General features: G+C 44.0%; 1 protein-coding gene across 2 annotated transcripts in view; it reads left to right on the top strand.

The window, feature by feature from the left end:
• LOC128655877 (DNA (cytosine-5)-methyltransferase 3A) overlaps positions 1-21,914 on the top strand; it is an 877,286-nt gene that overhangs the window by 853,693 nt on the left and 1,679 nt on the right. The gene's annotated exons all lie outside the window — the stretch shown is intronic.

The raw sequence follows: 21,914 nt of genomic DNA, 5'->3' as shown, positions 1-21,914 counted from the left end.
TCTGGACGATATTCATATCCAGGCACCATCTTCTCAACAAGCAAGATCTCATACCGACGTGGTGCTATCCTTCCTGAGAGCTCACGGGTGGAAGGTAAACCTGGAGAAGAGTTCCTTAATCCTGAATACAAGGGTGACTTTCTTGGGAACTCTAATCGATTCTATATCTATGAGGATTTTTCTGACAGAACTCAGGAAATCAAAGATTCTAGATACCTGTCGAGCCCTTCAGTCCACTTCTCGACCGTCAGTGGCCCAGTGCATGGAATAATCGGACTGATGGTGGCGGCAATGGACATCATCCTGTTTGCTCAGTTCCACCTCAGACCTCTGCAGTTAAACATGCTCAGGCAGGAGATTATGCAGACTTGTCTCCTCGAATAACCCTGGAACAGGAGACGAGGGACTCACTTCAATGGTGGTTGTCTCTGGATCATCTATCCCAGGGAACCTGCTTTCGCAGACCGTCCTGGGTGATTGTGACAACGGACGCCAGCCTTTTAGGGTGGGGAGCTGTCTGGGGTTCCCTAAAGTCTCAGGGAGTGTGAACTCAGGCGGAGTCTGTTCTTCCTATAAACATCCTGGAACTAAGAGCGATCTTCAATGCTCTTCTGGCCTGGCCTCAGTTAGCCTCGACTAAGGATTTTCGTCAAACATCTTCCTTATTTGTTGTTTTTTCTGGGAAACGTAGGGGTCAGAAAGCTACGGTTACCTCTCTTTCTTGTTGGCTGAAGAGTATCATCCGTGTTGCATATGAGACTGCTGGACAGCAGCCTCCAGAACCAATTACGGCTCATTCCACTAGGGCTGTGGCTTCATCATGGGCATTTAAAAATGATGCTTCTGTTGAACAGATTTGCAAGGCTGCAACTTGGTCGTCTCTTCACACTTTTTCCAAATTTTAGAAATTTTATACTTTTGCCTCGTCTGAGGCTGTTTTTGGGAGAAAGGTTCTTCAAGCAGTGGTGCCTTCCGTTTAGGTTCCTGTCTTGTCCCTCCTGTTCATCCGTGTCCTATAGCTTTGGTATTGTATCCTATAAGTAAGGATGAAATTTGTGGACTCGTCGTATCTTGTAAAATAAAAGGAAATTTATGCTTACCTGATAAATTTATTTCTTTTACGATACGACGAGTCTACGGCCCACCCTGTCATTTTCTAAGACAGGTCTTTATTTTTGTTAAACTTCAGTCACCTCTGCACCTTGGCTTTTCCTTTCTCTTCCTAACTTCGGTCGAATGACTGGAGTGGGAGAGAAGGGAGGAGCTATATATACAGCTCTGCTGTGGTGCTCTTTGCCTCCTCCTGCTGACCAGGAGGCGATATCCCATAAGTAAGGATGAAATCCGTGGACTCGTCGTATCGTAAAAGAAATAAATTTCCTTTTTTAGCATAGTAAAATTCATGTCAGATATTGCTAATATCGCTAAAGCACTAAACCAATGGTGCGCTAAGCCAATGGTGCGCTAAGTGAATGGTATGTTAAGCCAATGGAGCGCTAAGTGAATGGTATCCTAAGCCAATGATGCGCTAAGTGAATGGTATGCTAAGCGGATAGTGTGCTTATTGAATGGTGTGGTAAGCCGATGGTGCATAAGTGAATGGTGTGCTAAAACAGATGGTGCAGTAAGCTGAGGGTGCGCTAAGTCAAGGGTATGCTAAGCCAATGGTGCACTTATTGAATGGTGTGCTAAGCCGATGGTGCGCTTATTAAATGGTGTGCTAAGCAGATGGTGCGCTAAGTGAATGGTGTGCTAAGCAGATGGTGCGCTAAGTGAATGGTGTGCTAAGCAGATGGTGCGCTTATTGAATGGTGTGCTAAGTGAATGGTGTGCTAAGCAGATGGTGCGCTTATTAAATGGTGTGCTAAGCAGATGATGCGCTAAGTGAATGGTGTGCTAAGCCGATGGTGCGCTAAGTGAATGGTGTGCTAAGCAGATGGTGCGCTAAGTGAATGGTGTACTAAGCAGATGGTGCACTAAGTGAATGGTGTGCTAAGCAGATGGTGCGCTTATTAAATGGTGTGCTAAGCAGATGGTGCGCTTATTAAATGGTGTGCTAAGCAGATGGTGCGCTAAGTGAATGGTGTGCTAAGCAGATGGTGCGCTAAGTGAATGGTGTGCTAAGTAGATGGTGCGCTAAGTGAATGGTGTGCTAAGCAGATGGTGCGCTAAGTGAATGGTGTGCTAAGCAGATGGTCCGCTAAGTGAATAGTGTGCTAAGCTGATGGTGCGCTTATTGAATGATGTGCTAAGCAGATGGTGTGCTTATTGAATGGTGTGCTAAGTGAATGGTGTGCTAAGCAGATGGTGCGCTTATTGAATGGTGTGCTAAGCAGATTGTGCGCTAAGTGAATGGTGTGCTAAGCAGATGGTGCGCTTATTGAATGGTGTGCTAAGGAGATGGTTCGCTTATTGAATGGTGTGCTAAGCAGATGGTGCGCTAAGTGAATGGTGTGCTAAGCAGATGGTGCGCTTATTGAATGATGTGATAAGCAGATGGTGCGCTAAGTGAATGGTGTGCTAAGCAGATTGTGCGCTAAGTGAATTGTGTGCTAAGCAGATGGTGCGCTAAATGAATGGTGTGCTAAGCAGATGGTGTGCTTTTTGAATTGTGTGCTAAGCAGATGGTCCGCTTATTGAATGGTGTGCTAAGCAGATGGTGCGCTAAGTGAATGGTGTCCTAAGCAGATGGTGCATTAAGCTGAGTCAGAGTCTTGTCCCTCCCTTATCATCTGTGTACTCTAGCTTGGGTATTGTATCCCATAAGTAATGAAGATGATCCATGGACTCATCGTGTCTTTAAAAAGAAAAGAAAATGTATGCTTACCTGATAAATTTGTTTCTTTTTAGACACAATGAGTCCACGGCCCGCCCTGTTCTTTTAGATAGGTTGTTAATTTTTATAAACTTCAGACACCTCTGCACCTTGGCTTTTCCTTTCTCTTCCTAACTTCGGTCGAATGACTGGAGTGGGAGGGAAGGGAGGAGCTATATATACAGCTCTGCTGTGGTGCTCTTTGCCTCCTCCTGCTGACCAGGAGGTGAATATCCCATAAGTAATGAAGATGATCCGTGGACTCATCATGTCTAAAAAGAAATACATTTATCAGGTAAGCATAAATTTTCTTTTTTTTGCTTATTATATGAAAATAATTGTCTGACCAACCCAACCCCTAACACTTTTCAGGTGGATGAAGTTGGGAGCTACTGAGTGCACTTTTTTTAGCATAATAGATTTCTATGGGGGCACATGGTAAAATTCATGTCAGATATTGCTGATATCGCTCAAACACTAAACCAATGGTGCGCTAAGCAGATGGTGCGCTAAGTCAATGGTGTGCTAAGCAGATGGTGCGCAAAGTCAATGGTGCGCAAAGTCAATGGTGCGCAAAGTCAATGGTATGTTAAGCCAATGGAGCGCTTAGTGAATGGTATCCTAAGCCAATGATGCGCTAAGTGAATGGTATGCTAAGCAGATAGTGTGCTTATTGAATGGTGTGCTAAGCTGATGGTGCGCTTATTGAATGGTGTGCTAAGCCGATGGTGCATAAGTGAATGGTGTGCTAAAACAGATGGTGCAGTAAGCTGAGGGTGCGCTAAGTCAAGGGTGTGCTAAGTAGATGGTGCGCTAAGTGAATTGTGTGCTAAGCAGATGGTGCGCTAAGTGAATGGTGTGCTAAGCAGATGGTCAGCTTATTGAATGGTGTGCTAAGCAGATGGTGCGCTTATTGAATGGTGTGCTAAGCAGATGGTCCGCTAAGTGAATAGTGTGCTAAGCTGATGGTGCGCTTATTGAATGGTGTGCTAAGCAGATGGTGCACTTATTGAGTAGTGTGCTATGCAGATGGTGCGCATATTGAATGGTGTGCTAAGCAGATGGTGCGCTTATTGAATGGTGTGCTAAGCAGATGGTGCGCTTATTGAATGGTGTGCTAAGCAGATGGTGCGCTTATTGAATGATGTGCTAAGCAGATGGTGCGCTTATTGAATGATGTGCTAAGCAGATGGTGCGCTAAGTGAATAGTGTGCTAAGCAGATGGTGCGCTTATTGAATGGTGTGCTAAGCAGATGGTGCGCTTATTGAATGGTGTGCTAAGCAGATGGTGCGCTTATTGAATGATGTGCTAAGCAGATGGTGCGCTAAGTGAATGGTGTGCTAAGCAGATGGTGCAAGTGAATGGTGTGCTAAGCAGATGGTGCGCTAAGTGAATGTTGTGCTTAGCAGATGGTGCGCTTATTGAATGGTGTGCTAAGCAGATGGTGCCCTAAGTGAATGGTGTGCTAAGCAGATGGTGCGCTAAGTCAATGGTGTGCTAAGCAGATGGTGCGCTAAGTCAATGGTGCGCGAAGTCAATGGTATGTTAAGCCAATGGAGCGCTTAGTGAATGGTATCCTAAGCCAATGATGCACTAAGTGAATGGTATGCTAAGCGGATAGTGTGCTTATTGAATGGTGTGCTAAGCTGATGGTGCGCTTATTGAATGGTGTGCTAAGCCGATGGTGCATAAGTGAATGGTGTGCTAAAACAGATGGTGCAGTAAGTTGAGGGTGCGCTAAGTCAAGGGTGTTCTAAGCCAGTGTGCTAAGCAGATGGTGCGCAGATTGAATGGTGTGCTAAGCAGATGGTGCGCTTATTGAATGGTGTGCTAAGCAGATGGTGCGCGTATTGAATGATGTGCTAAGCAGATGGTGCGCTTATTGAATGATGTGCTAAGCAGATGGTGCGCTAAGTGAATAGTGTACTAAGCAGATGGTGCGCTTATTGAATGTTGTGCTAAGCAGATGGTGCGCTTATTGAATGGTGTGCTAAGCAGATGGTGCGCTTATTGAATGGTGTGCTAAGCAGATGGTGCGCTTATTGAATGGTGTGCTAAGCAGATGGTGCGCTAAGTGAATGGTGTGCTAAGCAGATGGTGCAAGTGAATGGTGTGCTAAGCAGATGGTGCACTAAGTGAATGGTGTGCTTAGCAGATGGTGCGCTTATTGAATGGTCTGCTACGCAGATGGTGCGCTAAGTGATTGGTGTGCTTAGCAGATGGTGCGCTTATTGAATGGTCTGCTACGCAGATGGTGCGTTTATTGAATGGTGTTCTAAGCAGATTGTACGCTTATTGAGTGGTCTGCTACGCAGATAGTGCGCTTATTGAATGGTGTGCTAAGCAGATGGTGCGCTTATTGAATGGTGTGCTAAGCAGATGGTCAGCTTATTGAATGGTCTGCTACGCAGATGGTGCGCTAATTGAATGGTGTGCTAAGCAGATGGTCTGCTTATTGAATGGTGTGCTAAGCAGATGGTCCGCTTATTGAATGGTGTGCTAAGCAGATGGTCCGCTTATTGAATGGTGTGCTAAGCAGATGGTGCGCTAAGTGAATGGTGTGCTAAGCAGATGGTGTGCTATGTGAATGGTGTGCTAAGCTGATGGTGCGCTTATTGAATGGTGTGCTAAGCAGATGGTGCGCTTATTGAGTAGTGTGCTAAGCAGATGGTGCGCAGATTGAATGGTGTGCTAAGCAGATGGTGCGCTTATTGAATGGTGTGCTAAGCAGATGGTGCGCTTATTGAATGATGTGCTAAGCAGATGGTGCGCTTATTGAATGATGTGCTAAGCAGATGGTGCGCTAAGTGAATAGTGTGCTAAGCAGATGGTGCGCTTATTGAATAGTGTGCTAAGCAGATGGTGCGCTTATTGAATGGTGTGCTAAGCAGATGGTGCGCTAAGTGAATGGTGTGCTAAGCAGATGGTGCAAGTGAATGGTGTGCTAAGCAGATGGTGCACTAATTGAATGGTGTGCTTAGCAGATGGTGCGCTTATTGAATGGTCTGCTACGCAGATGGTGCGCTTATTGAATGGTGTTCTAAGCAGATTGTGCGCTTATTGAGTGGTCTGCTACGCAGATGGTGCGCTTATTGAATGGTGTGCTAAGCAGATGGTGCGCTTATTGAATGGTGTGCTAAGCAGATGGTCAGCTTATTGAATGGTCTGCTACGCAGATGGTGCGCTTATTGAATGGTGTGCTAAGCAGATGGTCTGCTTATTGAATGGTGTGCTAAGCAGATGGTCCGCTTATTGAATGGTGTGCTAAGCAGATGGTCCGCTTATTGAATGGTATGCTAAGCAGATGGTGCGCTAAGTGAATGGTGTGCTAAGCAGATGGTGCGCTTATTGAATGGTGTGCTAAGCAGATGGTGCGCTATGTGAATGGTGAGCTAAGCAGATGGTGCGCTAAGTGAATGGTGTGCTAAGCAGATGGTGCGCTAAGTGAATGGTGTCCTAAGCAGATGGTGCGCTAAATGAATGGTGTCCTAAGCAGATGGTGCGCTAAATGAATGGTGTCCTAAGCAGATGATGCGCTTATTGAATGGTGTCCTAAGCAGATGGTGCGCTTATTGAATGGTGTCCTAAGCAGATGGTGCGTTAAATGAATGGTGTCCTAAGCAGATGGTGCGCTAACTGAATGGTGTCCTAAGCAGATGGTGCATTAAAGGGACAGTCTAGGCCAAAATAAACTTTCTTGATTCAGATAGGGCATGTCATTTTAAACAGTTTTCCAATTTACTTTTATCACCAATTTTGCTTTGTTCTCTTGGTATTCTTAGTTGAAAGCTTAATCTAGGAGGTTCATATGCTAATTTCTTAGACCTTGAAGGTCACCTCTTTTCAGATTGCATTTTAACAGTTTTTCACCACTAGATGGTGTTAGTTCACATATTTCATATAGATAACACTGTGCTCGTGCACGTGAAGTTATCTGGGAGCAGGCACTGATTGGTTAAACTGCAAGTCTGTCAAAAGAACTGAAATAAAGGGGCAGTTGGCAGAGGCTTAGATACAAGATAATCACAGAGGTTAAAAGTATATTATTATAACTGTGTTGGTTATGCAAAACTGGGGAATGGGTAATAAAGGGATTATCTATCTTTTAAAACAATAAACATTCTGGTGTAGACTGTCCGTTTAAGCTGAGTCAGAGCCAAGCTAAGGGTGTGCTAATCTTTATGTAGTTCTGTGCTATACTAATAACAATAATGGTTAACTTTAGGTGCTAAAAAGCCCTACATTTTACAGCAGTACGCTGTACCATCTGCACCACTTGTAATACAAAGAACCATGTTAATATATAATAATATAATAAAATATTAATATACAAAAATAAAGTCAATGGCTTTATCTCTAAGCCCATATCCAGCTTACAACCCGTGTGTGCTGCCACTGTGAACATAAAGAAAATAGTTAACTCTATATTGCCTGTCATCTCTGGCTGCCAATGCACTACTGGGCCAGAGCTGAACATGACCTGTGAGACAGGGTTGGCATATATACGTACCCTTCATTCACTGGGTATAATCAGCTATTGATACTCCAGGGCTAACTTCAACTCGGAGGGGCTAAACGCCTTGTCCTGTTAAAGCAATCGTGCAATTTTACAACCTTTAATTATTGCTGTTTATGTCACTTAACTGAATAGGTTTTTGTTGTCCATAATATTGTTAAACCCCCCCAAAAAATGTCATGATTCAGACAATAGAATACAATAATACCATTTTAAACAACATTCCAATTTACTTCTATTATCTAATTTTCTTCATTCTTTAGATATCCTTTGTTAAAGAAATAGCAATGCACATGGGTGAGCCAATCACATGACGCAAATATGTGCAGCCACTAATCAGAAGCTACTGAGCCAATCTAGATATGCTTTTCAGGAAAGAATATCAAGAGAATGAAGCAAGTGAAACAATAGAAGTCAATTAGAAAGTTGTTTGAAATGGTATTCTCTATCTAAATCATGAAAGAAAAAAGTTGGGTTTAATGACCCTTTAAAGGGACATTAAACACGAAATAAATGCTAATTAGAATGATCTAAGGATTAGCCTGAGAATAGTATGTAGATGTATGTTGTAACATTATATTAGTTGTTTAAAGGGCCATTATAGTCAAAAACTTGCTTTTTCTAATAAGACTATCAACTCTAGTGTACCAGCAAAGGGGTTAAATACACAGTAGAAATACTGCTCGGGACCCACAGAGCACTGCTAGTCCAGAGCAAAACCACCACTTCTACAATCAGTTCCACATCTGAGTTGTGTTACTGCTGATTGGATCAGCTGTGTTTTCTGCTCAGGACCTGTTAGTGCTCTGTTAGTCCCGAGCGGTATTTCTACTGTGTGTTTAACTTCTTTGCAGGCGTTAAACTCACAGTAGTCTGGGGTCGATAGTCTTTAAATGACATGCGCTAACAGATTAGAGCTTGTACGTTTTTTACTATAACGGCCGTTTATTAAAACAATAAGGGTAAAGTTTTAGAAACTGATGATGAACATCTCTTGGGGATGTAGGGAATTAATGCAAACCCTTTACTTATGAGATAATTCCGCCAAAAATGAGAGTTTTAAATCACTGAGCCTCAAGTCTCCATAAAGCAATGGACGTTGCCATGTTGTAATCTAAGTTTCTTTCAAATGACACAATGAGTCCACGGATCATCTCTAATTACTATTGGGAATATCACTTCTGACCAGCAGGAGGAGGCAAAGAGCACCACAGCAAAGCTGTTAAGTATCACCTCCCTTCCCTCCAACCCCAGTCATTCTCTTTGCCTACGTTAAAAGCAAAAAGGTGGTAAAGTTTAGGTGTCTAAAAGAAGATTCTTCAATCAAGATTTTATTATTTTGAAGCACAGCAAGTTTGCTCTGCTCCTTCCTGGGGTTTAGCCGTAGTCCATGTCAGTCTCTTCAGTAGAGCAGTGGTGGCTTTTAAGCAATTGGGAACTTGTGGGGTATAATCCTCACTGCGCCTCCCAAACAGTTGTTGCTGCCCTATCTTAAAAGCCTGAGTAGGATTATTCAGTCTTTCTTTGCTTTTTCACAGGTCCATGTGAGGAGGTGTCCCTCTCAAACCAAGTGAGCTACACTTCTGCCGGGCAGTGTTGTATTCAGGTAAATGCCTAATTTCTCCAACATAGGTGTGTCCGGTCCACGGCGTCATCCTTACTTGTGGGATATTCTCTTCCCCAACAGGAAATGGCAAAGAGCCCAGCAAAGCTGGTCACATGATCCCTCCTAGGCTCCGCCTACCCCAGTCATTCTCTTTGCCGTTGTACAGGCAACATCTCCACGGAGATGGCTTAGAGTTTTTTAGTGTTTAACTGTAGTTTTTCATTATTCAATCAAGAGTTTGTTATTTTCAAATAGTGCTGGTACGTACTATTTACTCAGAAACAGAAAAGAGATGAAGAATTCTGTTTGTATGAGGAAAATGATTTTAGCAACCGTAACTAAAATCCATGGCTGTTCCACACAGGACTGTTGAGAGCAATTAACTTCAGTTGGGGGAACAGTTTGCAGTCTCTTGCTGCTTGAGGTATGACACATTCTAACAAGACGATGTAATGCTGGAAGCTGTCATTTTCCCTATGGGATCCGGTAAGCCATGTTTATTACGATTGTAAATAAGGGCTTCACAAGGGCTTATTTAAACTGTAGACTTTTTTTGGGCTAAATCGATTGATATTAACACTTATTTAGCCTTGAGGAATCATTTATTCTGGGTATTTTGATTTAATAATATCGGCAGGCACTGTTTTAGACACCTTATTCTTTAGGGGCTTTCCCAAAGCATAGGCAGAGTCTCATTTTCGCGCCGGTGTTGCGCACTTGTTTTTGAGAGGCATGGCATGCAGTCGCATGTGAGAGGAGCTCTGATACTTATAAAAGACTTCTGAAGGCGTAATTTGGTATCGTATTCCCCTTTGGGTTTGGTTGGGTCTCAGCAAAGCAGATACCAGGGACTGTAAAGGGGTTTAAAGCTTAAAACGGCTCCGGTTCCGTTATTTTAAGGGTTAAAGCTTCCAAAATTGGTGTGCAATATTTTCAAGGCTTTAAGACGCTGTGGTGAAAATTTGGTGAATTTTGAACAATTCCTTCATGTTTTTTCGCAATTGCAATAATAAAGTGTGTTCAGTTTAAAATTTAAAGTGACAGTAACGGTTTTATTTTAAAACGTTTTTTGTACTTTCTGATCAAGTTTATGCCTGTTTAACATGTCTGAACTACCAGATAGACTGTGTTCTGAATGTGGGGAAGCCAGAATTCCTATTCATTTAAATAAATGTGATTTATGTGATAATGACAATGATGCCCAAGATGATTCCTCAAGTGAGGGGAGTAAGCATGGTACTGCATCATTCCCTCCTTCGTCTACACGAGTCTTGCCCACTCAGGAGGCCCCTAGTACATCTAGCGCGCCAATTCTCCTTACTATGCAACAATTAACGGCTGTAATGGATAATTCTGTCAAAAACATTTTAGCCAAAATGAACCCTTGTCAGCGTAAGCGTGGCTGCTCTGTTTTAGTTACTGAAGAGCATGACGACGCTGATATTAATATCTCTGAAGGGCCCCTAACCCAATCTGAGGGGGCCAGGGAGGTTTTGTCTGAGGGAGAAATTACTGATTTAGGGAACATTTCTCAGCAGGCTGAATCTGATGTGATTACATTTAAATTTAAATTGGAACATCTCCGCATTTTGCTTAAGGAGGTATTATCCACTCTGGATGATTGTGAAAATTTAGTCATCCCAGAGAAACTATGTAAAATGGACAAGTTCCTAGAGGTGCCGGGGCTCCCAGAAGCTTTTCCTATACCCAAGCGGGTGGCGGACATTGTTAATAAAGAATGGGAAAGGCCCGGTATTCCTTTCGTCCCTCCCCCCATATTTAAAAAATTGTTTCCTATGGTCGACCCCAGAAAGGACTTATGGCAGTCAGTCCCCAAGGTCGAGGGAGCGGTTTCTACTTTAAACAAACGCACCACTATTCCCATAGAGGATAGTTGTGCTTTCAAAGATCCTATGGATAAAAAATTAGAAGGTTTGCTTAAAAAGATGTTTGTTCAGCAGGGTTACCTTCTACAACCCATTTCATGCATTGTCCCTGTCACTACAGCCGCATATTTCTGGTTTGATGAACTGCTTAAGGTGCTCGATAGTGACTCTCCTCCTTATGAGGAGATTATGGACAGAATCAATGCTCTCAAATTGGCTAATTCTTTCACTCTAGACGCCTCTTTGCAATTGGCTAAGTTAGCGGCTAAGAACTCTGGGTTTGCTATTGTGGCGCGCAGAGCGCTTTGGTTGAAATCTTGGTCGGCTGATGCGTCTTCCAAGAACAAGCTACTAAACATTCCTTTCAAGGGGAAAACGCTGTTTGGTCCTGACTTGAAAGAGATTATCTCTGATATCACTGGGGGTAAGGGCCACGCCCTTCCTCAGGATCGGCCCTTCAAGGCAAAAAATAGACCTAATTTTCGTCCCTTTCGTAAAAACGGACCAGCCCAAGGTGTTACGTCCTCTAAGCAAGAGGGTAATACTTCTCAGGCCAAGCCAGCTTGGAGACCAATGCAAGGCTGGAACAAGGGAAAGCAGGCCAAGAAACCTGCCACTGTTACCAAGACAGCATGAAATATTGGCCCCCGATCCGGGACCGGATCTGGTGGGGGGCAGACTCTCTCTCTTCGCTCAGGCTTGGGCAAGAGATGTTCTGGATCCTTGGGCGCTAGAAATAGTCTCCCAGGGTTATCTTCTGGAATTCAAGGGACTTCCCCCAAGGGGGAGGTTCCACAAGTCGCAGTTGTCTTCAGACCACATAAAAAGACAGGCGTTCTTACATTGTGTAGAAGACCTGTTAAAAATGGGAGTGATTCATCCTGTTCCATTAAGAGAACAAGGGATGGGGTTCTACTCCAATCTGTTCATAGTTCCCAAAAAAGAGGGAACGTTCAGACCAATCCTAGATCTCAAGATCTTAAACAAATTTCTCAAGGTCCCATCGTTCAAGATGGAAACCATTCGAACTATCCTTCCTTCCATCCAGGAAGGTCAATTTATGACCACGGTGGATTTAAAGGATGCGTATCTACATATTCCTATCCACAAGGAACATCATCGGTTCCTAAGGTTTGCATTCCTGGACAAACATTACCAGTTCGTGGCGCTTCCTTTCGGATTAGCCACTGCTCCAAGGATTTTCACAAAGGTACTAGGGTCCCTTCTAGCGGTGCTAAGACCAAGGGGCATTGCAGTAGTACCTTACCTGGACGACATTCTGATTCAAGCGTCGTCCCTTCCTCAAGCAAAGGCTCACACGGACATTGTCCTGGCCTTTCTCAGATCTCACGGCTGGAAAGTGAACGTGGAAAAGAGTTCTCTATCCCCGTCAACAAGGGTTCCCTTCTTGGGAACAATTATAGACTCCTTAGAAATGAGGATCTTTCTAACAGAGGCCAGAAAAACAAAGCTTCTGGACTCTTGTCGGATACTTCATTCCGTTCCTCTTCCTTCCATAGCTCAGTGCATGGAAGTGATCGGGTTGATGGTGGCGGCGATGGACATAGTTCCTTTTGCGCGCATTCATCTAAGACCATTACAACTGTGCATGCTCAGTCAGTGGAATGGGGACTATACAGACTTGTCTCCGAAGATACAAGTAAATCAGAGGACCAGAGACTCACTCCGTTGGTGGCTGTCCCTGGACAATCTGTCTCAAGGGATGATGTTCCACAGACCAGAGTGGGTCATTGTCACGACCGACGCCAGTCTGATAGGCTGGGGCGCGGTCTGGGGATCCCTGAAAGCTCAGGGTCTTTGGTCTCGGGAAGAATCTCTTCTACCGATAAATATTCTGGAACTGAGAGCGATATTCAATGCGCTCCAGGCCTGGCCCCAGCTTGCGAGGACCAGGTTCATACGGTTTCAATCAGACAACATGACGACTGTTGCGTACATCAACCATCAGGGGGGAACAAGGAGTTCCCTAGCGATGGAAGAAGTAACCAAAATTATTCTTTGGGCGGAGTCTCACTCCTGCCACCTGTCTGCTATCCACATCCCAGGAGTGGAAAATTGGGAAGCGGATTTTCTGAGTCGTCAGACATTGCATCCGGGGGAGTGGGAACTCCATCCGGAAATCTTTGCCCAAGTCACTCACCTGTGGGGCATTCCAGACATGGATCTGATGGCCTCTCGTCAGAACTTCAAAGTTCCTTGCTACGGGGCCAGATCCAGGGATCCCAAGGCGGCTCTAGTGGATGCACTAGTAGCACCTTGGACCTTCAAACTAGCTTATGTGTTCCCGCCATTTCCTCTCATCCCCAGGCTGATAGCCAGGATCAAGCAGGAGAGGGCGTCGGTGATCTTGATAGCTCCTGCGTGGCCACGCAGGACTTGGTCTGCAGATCTGGTGAATATGTCATCGGCTCCACCTTGGAAGCTACCTTTGAGACGAGACCTTCTTGTTCAGGGTCCGTTCGAACATCCGAATCTGGTTTCACTCCAGCTGACTGCTTGGAGATTGAACGCTTGATTTTATCGAAGCGAGGATTCTCAGATTCTGTGATCGATACTCTTGTTCAGGCCAGAAAGCCTGTGACTAGAAAGATTTACCACAAAATTTGGAAAAAATATATCTGTTGGTGTGAATCTAAAGGATTCCCTTGGGACAAGGTTAAGATTCCTAGGATTCTATCCTTCCTTCAAGAAGGATTGGAAAAAGGATTATCTGCAAGTTCCCTGAAGGGACAGATTTCTGCCTTGTCGGTATTACTTCACAAAAAGCTGGCAGCTGTGCCAGATGTTCAAGCCTTTGTTCAGGCTCTGGTTAGAATCAAGCCTGTTTACAAACCTTTGACTCCTCCTTGGAGTCTCAACTTAGTTCTTTCAGTTCTTCAGGGGGTTCCGTTTGAACCCTTACATTCCGTTGATATTAAGTTATTATCTTGGAAAGTTTTGTTTTTAGTTGCGATTTCTTCTGCTAGAAGAGTCTCAGAATTATCTGCTCTGCAGTGTTCTCCTCCTTATCTGGTGTTCCATGCAGATAAGGTGGTTTTACGTACTAAACCTGGTTTTCTTCCAAAAGTTGTTTCTAACAAAAACATTAACCAGGAGATTATCGTACCTTCTCTGTGTCCAAAACCAGTTTCAAAGAAGGAACGTTTGTTGCACAATTTGGATGTTGTTCGCGCTCTAAAATTCTATTTAGATGCTACAAAGGATTTTAGACAAACATCTTCCTTGTTTGTTGTTTATTCAGGTAAAAGGAGAGGTCAAAAAGCAACTTCTACCTCTCTCTCTTTTTGGATTAAAAGCATCATCAGATTGGCTTACGAGACTGCCGGACGGCAGCCTCCCGAAAGAATCACAGCTCATTCCACTAGGGCTGTGGCTTCCACATGGGCCTTCAAGAACGAGGCTTCTGTTGATCAGATATGTAGGGCAGCGACTTGGTCTTCACTGCACACTTTTACCAAATTTTACAAGTTTGATACTTTTGCTTCTTCTGAGGCTATTTTTGGGAGAAAGGTTTTGCAAGCCGTGGTGCCTTCCATTTAGGTGACCTGATTTGCTCCCTCCCTTCATCCGTGTCCTAAAGCTTTGGTATTGGTTCCCACAAGTAAGGATGACGCCGTGGACCGGACACACCTATGTTGGAGAAAACAGAATTTATGTTTACCTGATAAATTTCTTTCTCCAACGGTGTGTCCGGTCCACGGCCCGCCCTGGTTTTTTTAATCAGGTCTGATATTTTATTTTCTTTAACTACAGTCACCACGGTACCATATGGTTTCTCCTATGCAAATATTCCTCCTTAACGTCGGTCGAATGACTGGGGTAGGCGGAGCCTAGGAGGGATCATGTGACCAGCTTTGCTGGGCTCTTTGCCATTTCCTGTTGGGGAAGAGAATATCCCACAAGTAAGGATGACGCCGTGGACCGGACACACCGTTGGAGAAAGAAATTTATCAGGTAAACATAAATTCTGTTTTTTATTCTCTTGGGTCAGGAGAATATGGCACTTTTACAGTTAAATCTGTATGGGACCTATGATATTAATGCCATCCTATTTAGGCTTAATGGGATTCATATGGGCAGTTGTGCAGGCACTGGGGGCTTTAGGAGCAGTAGCATATTTGCTGATATGCTGCTGTTATGTGAGAGGTAACTCATTATAGAGGCTCAGCTCCGGTTTAATTCCGGACTTGGTGGTATGTGTTTTGTATGCTTTATTATGTGCCGGCTACAGGGAGGCCAATGGCGACTGGGTGTTCAGTTTAGTCACGCCCTCGATTAGGAGGGGGGCTTTTCTGAGGCGGCAAGATAGTGTTGCGCACATCCAGTTTTCTCCTTCTGTGGGATCCGGTATAGAGGGGTTCGTTGCGGCTCTGCTAGCAAGGATCTTGTGGCTGGTAGCCTGTTTGAGCAGCTATGGGTCCGGATCGTTATTTCTCCTATTTCCCTTTTCCAGCAGGACAGGTAGGCACCTCAGCAAAAGTGCTGAGGTGCAGAGGCTGTCTGAGGTTGTAAGGGAGCAGCTGCTCTGCAGTTGCGATTTTGAACATAAACTTTCATTTTAAAATTTAAAGTGACAGTAACTTTTTTTTAATAATTACTTTAAAATTAAATACGGACATTTTTATTTAATTTGGGAGTAAAGATGGATCAAGAGGCCCTGCAAAACGTGACATGTAGCTTGTGTTTTGATTCCAATGTTGAACCACCAATCCCTTTTTGTTCCTCATGTATTGAGAGAACATTACAGTACAGGGATAGACTTTTTGTTTCTGAGCCATCATTATCTAAGGAAGATGCTGTTCAAGGTATGCCACAGTTTTCTCCTCAAGTTTTCCAAACTTTATCGTCCCTAAATGCAGTGCCCTGCGCTTCCTCTCACACTCCAGTTGCAGTTACCTTGCAAGACTTTGCTACTCACATATCCTCTGCGGTAACTGATGAAAGCTGTCTGCTTTTCCCATGCTGCAGGGAAAATGCAAGAGGAAATATAAAGAATCAATGAGTAAGATTTCTGACACAGTCGTGGCTATTCTGAATGTTCCCTCCCAGAAGTCTGAGGAGGAAGTCACTTCGGTGGCATCTGAGGGGGAAATCTCAGACTCAGACAGTGTAATTCCTTCTTCTGATGCTGAAGTTGTATCTTTCAGGTTTAAGCTAGAACACCTCCGTTTGTTACTTAAGGAGGTTTTGGCCACCTTGAATGACTCCGACATGACTGCCAGAGTAATTTTAGTTCCTTTCAAAACTTCAAGGGTAAAAATTCCTCTCCCTCTTCCATGCAGGATCAGTCCAAGCCTCCCTGGAGGTCCAACCAGTCTTAGAACAAGGGATCGCAATCTAAGAAGCCTGTTAGTGACTCAAAGTCAGCATGAAGTGTCTGCCCCCGATCCGGAACTTTCTTTCTTCGCTCAGGCCTGGGTTCGGGATGTGCCGGATCCCTGGGTGGTGGACATCGTGTCCCCGGGATACAAACTAGAGTTCAAAACCTTTCCTCCCAGGGGAAGGTTTCTGCTCTCAAGGTTATCTGTAGACCAGATTAAAAGAGAGGCATTCTTACACTGTGTCCGGGACCTTTCCGACCTAGGAGTGATATTTCCTGTTCCAATGCAGAAACAGGGTCTGGGATTCTACTCCAATCTGTGGTTCCCAAAAAAGAGGGAACCTTCAGACCAATTTGAGGAACTTGTTTAGACTTTTCAGATCTAAGAGTACCGTCCTTCAAGATGGAAAATATTCGTTCTTCCCTTGGTTAAAGAGGGTCAATTCATGACAACAGTAGATTTAAAGGATGCGTACCTACATGTTCCCATCCACAGGGATCATCACAAGTTTCTGAGGTTTGCCTTTCTAGACAAACACTTCCAGTTTGTGGATCTTCCATTTGGCCTTACCACAGATCCCAGAATTTTCACAAAGGTCTTGGGAGCCCTGTTGGCGGTGCTCCGGTTGCGGGGCATTGCAGTGGAGCCTTATCTGGATGACATTCTGGTCCAGGCGCCTTCCTTTCAAGAAGCAAACTCTCACACGGAGATGTTGTTATCTTTTCTGCGTTCTCACGGATGATAAGTGAATTTGGGAAAGAATTCCTTGATTACAGCTACAAGGGTAGTGTTCCTGGGAACCATAATAGATTCCTTATCAATGAAAATATTTCTGACAGAGGTCAGAAAATCAAAGATCCTCGACTCTTGTCTGGCCCTTCAGTCCTATCCTTGGCCGTGTATGGAGGTGATCGGTCTGATGGTAGCTGCCATGGACTTCATTCCGTTTGCCCGGTTCCATCCACCTTTGCAGTTATGCATGCTCAGGCAATGGAATGGGGATTATGCGGATCTGTCTCCGCAAATTCATCTGGATCAGGTGACGAGAGACTATCTTCCTTGGTGGTTATCTCAGGATCATCTCTCCTAGGGAACCTGCTTTCACAGACCCACCTGTGTGATCTTAACAACGGACACCAGCCTGCTGGGATAGGGAGCAGTCTGGGGTTCACTAAAGGCTCAGGGGACATGGACTCGGGAGGAGTCTGTTCTCCTCATAAACATCCTAGAGCTGAGGGCAATCTTCAATGCTCTTCTGGCCTGGCCTCTGTTAACTTCAGCCCGGTTTATCAGGTTCCAGTCGGACAACATAATTTCAGTGGCTTACATCAACCATCAGGGAGGAACTCTGAGTTCCTTGGCCATGACAGAGGTAGCCAATATTATTAAGTGGGCGGAGACCCACAACTGCTGTCTATCTGCGATCCACATTCCAGGAGTGGACAATTGGGAAGCGGATTTTCTGAGGAGACAGACTTTTCACCCGGGGTAGTGAGAACTCCATCCGAGGTGTTTTCCAACTTGATTCTCAAATATGAACAGCCGGAGCTGGATCTCATGGCATCTCAATAGAATACCAAGCTCCCGAGGTATGGGTCGAGGTCAAGGGATCCTCAGGCTGTACTGATAGTTGCTCTGACAGTCCCTTGGAAATTCAGTCTAGCATACCTATTTCTTCTGTTCGCTCTCCTTCCTCGGGTCATTGCTTGAATCAAGCAGGAGAGGACGTCGGTGATCCTCATTGCACCGGCGTGGCCTTGCAGGATCTGGTATGTAGACCTAGTGGAGATGTCATCTCTCCCACCTTGGAGACTCCCACTGAGGAAGGACCTTCTTCTTCAAGGGTCCTTCCTTCACCCAAATCTTGTTTTTTCTAAAGCTGACTGCTTGGATATTGAACACTTAATTTTATCTAAGCGTGGTTTTTTGGTCATTGAGACCATGATTCAAGCTCGTAAACCTGTTACCAGAAAGATTTACTGTAAGATATGGCGTAGATATCTGTATTGGTGTGAATCCAGAGGTTACTCTTGGAGTAGAGTTCGAATTCCTAGGATTTTGTCTTTTCTCCAGGAGGGTCTGAAGAAAGGATTATCTGCTAGTACCTTGAATGGTCAAATATCTGCCTTGTCTATTTTGTTGCATAAACGTCTGGCGGATGTACCATACGTGCAATCTTTTTGTCAGTCCTTGGTCAGAATCAGGCCTGTGTTCAAACCGGTTACTCCTCCCTGTAGTCTTAACCTTGTTCTTAAAGTTCTTCAGCAGGCTCCGTTTGAGCCTATGCATTCCTTAGATATTAAGATGTTATCTTGGAAAGTTTTGTTTCTTGTTGCAATTTCTTCTGCTGATAGAGTCTCAGAACTCTCGGCGTTGCAGTGTGAATCCCCTTACCTTATTTTTCATTCAGATAAGGTAGTTCTGCGTACTAAGATAGCTTTCCTTCCTAAAGTAGTTTCGGATAGGAACATTAACCCCTTAATGACAACTGACGTACCAGGTACGTCATGCATTAACAAGTAGTTAATGACAATGGACGTACCTGGTACGTCAGTTGTCTAGGAGAGTGCTGGAAGCGATCGCAATCGCTTCCAGCAGCTCTCAGGGTATTGCAGTGATGCCTCCATATGGAGGCATCCTGCAATACCTTTTTAGAAGACTCCGATGCAGAGAGGGCCACTCTGTTGTGGGGGGCTGCTACACTACAGAAAAACCCCAAAAAAAGCAAAAAATTAGATGGCCGCAATTAGATAGGGGAGAGGGTTAGAGAGCTGGGGGGGGATCATGGAGGTTGGGGCTAAGGCAGGAGTCCATCACAGCTAAAATATTTTATTTTTTTTATAAAAAAAAAAAAAAAAACTCCTTTTATTTAGTACTGGCAGACTTTCTGCCAGTACTTAAGATGGCGGGGACATTTGTGGGGTGGGGGAGGGAAGAGAGCTGTTTGGGAGGGATCAGGGGTGGGATGTGTCAGGTGGGAGGCTGATCTCTACCCTAAAGCTAAAATTAACCCTGCAAGCTTCCTACAACCTACCTAATTAACCCCTTCACTGCTGGGCATAATTTACGTGTGGTGCGCAGCAGCATTTAGCGGCCTTCTAATTACAAAAAAGCAATGCCAAAGCCATATAAGTCTGCTATTTCTGAACAAAGGGGATCCCAAAGAAGCTTTTACAACAATTTGTGCCATAATAGCACAAGCTGTTTGTAAATAATTTCAGTGAGAAACCTAAAATTGTGAAAAATGTAAAGTTGTTTTTTTATTTGCTCGCATTTGGCGGTGAAATGGTGGAATAAAATATACCAAAATGGGCCTAGATCAATACTTTGGGATGTCTTCTAAAACAAAATATATACATGTCAAGGGATATTCAGGTATTCCTGACAGATATCAGGGTTCCAATGTAACTAGCGCTAATTTTGAAAAAAAGTGGTTTGGAAATAGCGAAGTGCTACTTGTATTTATGGCCCTATAACTTGCAAAAAAAGCTAAGAACATGTAAACATTGGGTATTTCTAAACTCAGGACAAAATTTAGAAACTATTTAGCATGGGTGTTTTTTGGTGATTGTAGATGTGTAACAGATTTTGGGGGTCAAAGTTAGAAAAAGTGTGTTTTCTCCAACATAGGTGTGTCCGGTCCACGGCGTCATCCTTACTTGTGGGATATTCTCTTCCCCAACAGGAAATGGCAAAGAGCCCAGCAAAGCTGGTCACATGATCCCTCCTAGGCTCCGCCTACCCCAGTCATTCTCTTTGCCGTTGTACAGGCAACATCTCCACGGAGATGGCTTAGAGTTTCAGAATTATCTGCTCTGCAGTGTTCTCCTCCTTATCTGGTGTTCCATGCAGATAAGGTGGTTTTACGTACTAAACCTGGTTTTCTTCCAAAAGTTGTTTCTAACAAAAACATTAACCAGGAGATAGTCGTGCCTTCTTTGTGTCCGAAACCAGTTTCGAAGAAGGAACGTTTGTTGCACAATTTGGATGTTGTTCGCGCTCTAAAAATTCTATTTAGATGCTACAAAGGATTTTAGACAAACATCTTCCTTGTTTGTTGTTTATTCTGGTAACAGGAGAGGTCAAAAAGCAACTTCTACCTCTCTCTCTTTTTGGATTAAAAGCATCATCAGATTGGCTTACGAGACTGCCGGACGGCAGCCTCCTGAAAGAATCACAGCTCATTCCACTAGGGCTGTGGCTTCCACATGGGCCTTCAAGAACGAGGCTTCTGTTGATCAGATATGTAGGGCAGCGACTTGGTCTTCACTGCACACTTTTACCAAATTTTTCAAGTTTGATACTTTTGCTTCTTCTGAGGCTATTTTTTGGGAGAAAGGTTTTGCAAGCCGTGGTGCCTTCCATTTAGGTGACCTGATTTGCTCCCTCCCTTCATCCGTGTCCTAAAGCTTTGGTATTGGTTCCCACAAGTAAGGATGACACACCTATGTTGGAGAAAACAGAATTTATGTTTACCTGATAAATTACTTTCTCCAACGGTGTGTCCGGTCCACGGCCCGCCCTGGTTTTTTAATCAGGTCTGATAATTTATTTTCTTTAACTACAGTCACCACGGTTTCATATGGTTTCTCCTATGCAAATATTCCTCCTTAACGTCGGTCGAATGACTGGGGTAGGCGGAGCCTAGGAGGGATCATGTGACCAGCTTTGCTGGGCTCTTTGCCATTTCCTGTTGGGGAAGAGAATATCCCACAAGTAAGGATGACGCCGTGGACCGGACACACCGTTGGAGAAAGTAATTTATCAGGTAAACATAAATTCTGTTTTTTTCCATTTTTTCCTCATATTTTTTTTTTTTTTTTTAGTAAATTATAAGATATGATGAAAATAATGGTATCTTTAGAAAGTCCATTTAATGGCGAGAAAAACGGTATATAATATGTGTGGGTACAGTAAATGAGTAAGAGGAAAATTACAGCTAAACACAAACACTGCAGAAATGTAAAAATAGCCATTGTCATTAAGGGTAAGAAAATTGAAAAATGGTCCGGTCATTAAGGGGTTAATGAAGAAATTGTTGTTCCTTCTTTGTGTCCTAACCCTTCTTCTCATAAAGAGCGTCTGCTGCACAACCTAGATGTGGTGCGTGCGTTGAAATACTATTTACAGGCAACTAAGGATGTTCGCCAGTCTTCTTCTTTGTTCATTGTTTTCTCTGGGAAACGCAAGGGTCAGAAAGCTATGGCTACTTATCTTTCTTTGTGGCTGAAGAGTATCATTCGCTTGGCTTATGAAACTGCTGGACAACAGCCTCCTGAGAGAATCACGGCTCATTCCACGAGGGCTGTTTCCTCTTCTTGGGCATTCAAAAATAAAGCTTTTGTGGCACAGATTTGCAAGGCTGCAACTTGGTCCTCTCTACACACATTTTAAAAATTCTATAAATTTGATACTTTTGCCTCGGCTGAGGCTTCTTTTAGGAGAAAGGTTCTTCAAGCAGTGGTGCCTTCCGCTTAGGTTCTCTGTCTTATCATCTGTGTCCTCTAGCTTGGGTATTGATTCCCAATAGTAATTAGAGATGATCCGTGGACTCACCGTGTCATTAGAAAGAAAACAAAATTTATGCTTACCTGATAAATTTATTTATTTCTTGACACGGTGAGTCCACGGCCCGTCCTGTTTATTTAGACAGTTTTTTTGTGTTGTTAACCTCAGGCACATCTGCACCTTGTGTTACTTCCTTTCTCTCTTTTTCCTTTGGTCGAATGACGGGTTGGAGGGAAGGGA

This window comes from Bombina bombina, chromosome 4 (genome assembly GCF_027579735.1).
Source record: "Bombina bombina isolate aBomBom1 chromosome 4, aBomBom1.pri, whole genome shotgun sequence".
Lineage (NCBI taxonomy): Eukaryota > Metazoa > Chordata > Amphibia > Anura > Bombinatoridae > Bombina > Bombina bombina.
Note: the sequence above shows the minus strand (reverse complement) of the source record. Positions and strands in the feature narration are given on the sequence as shown.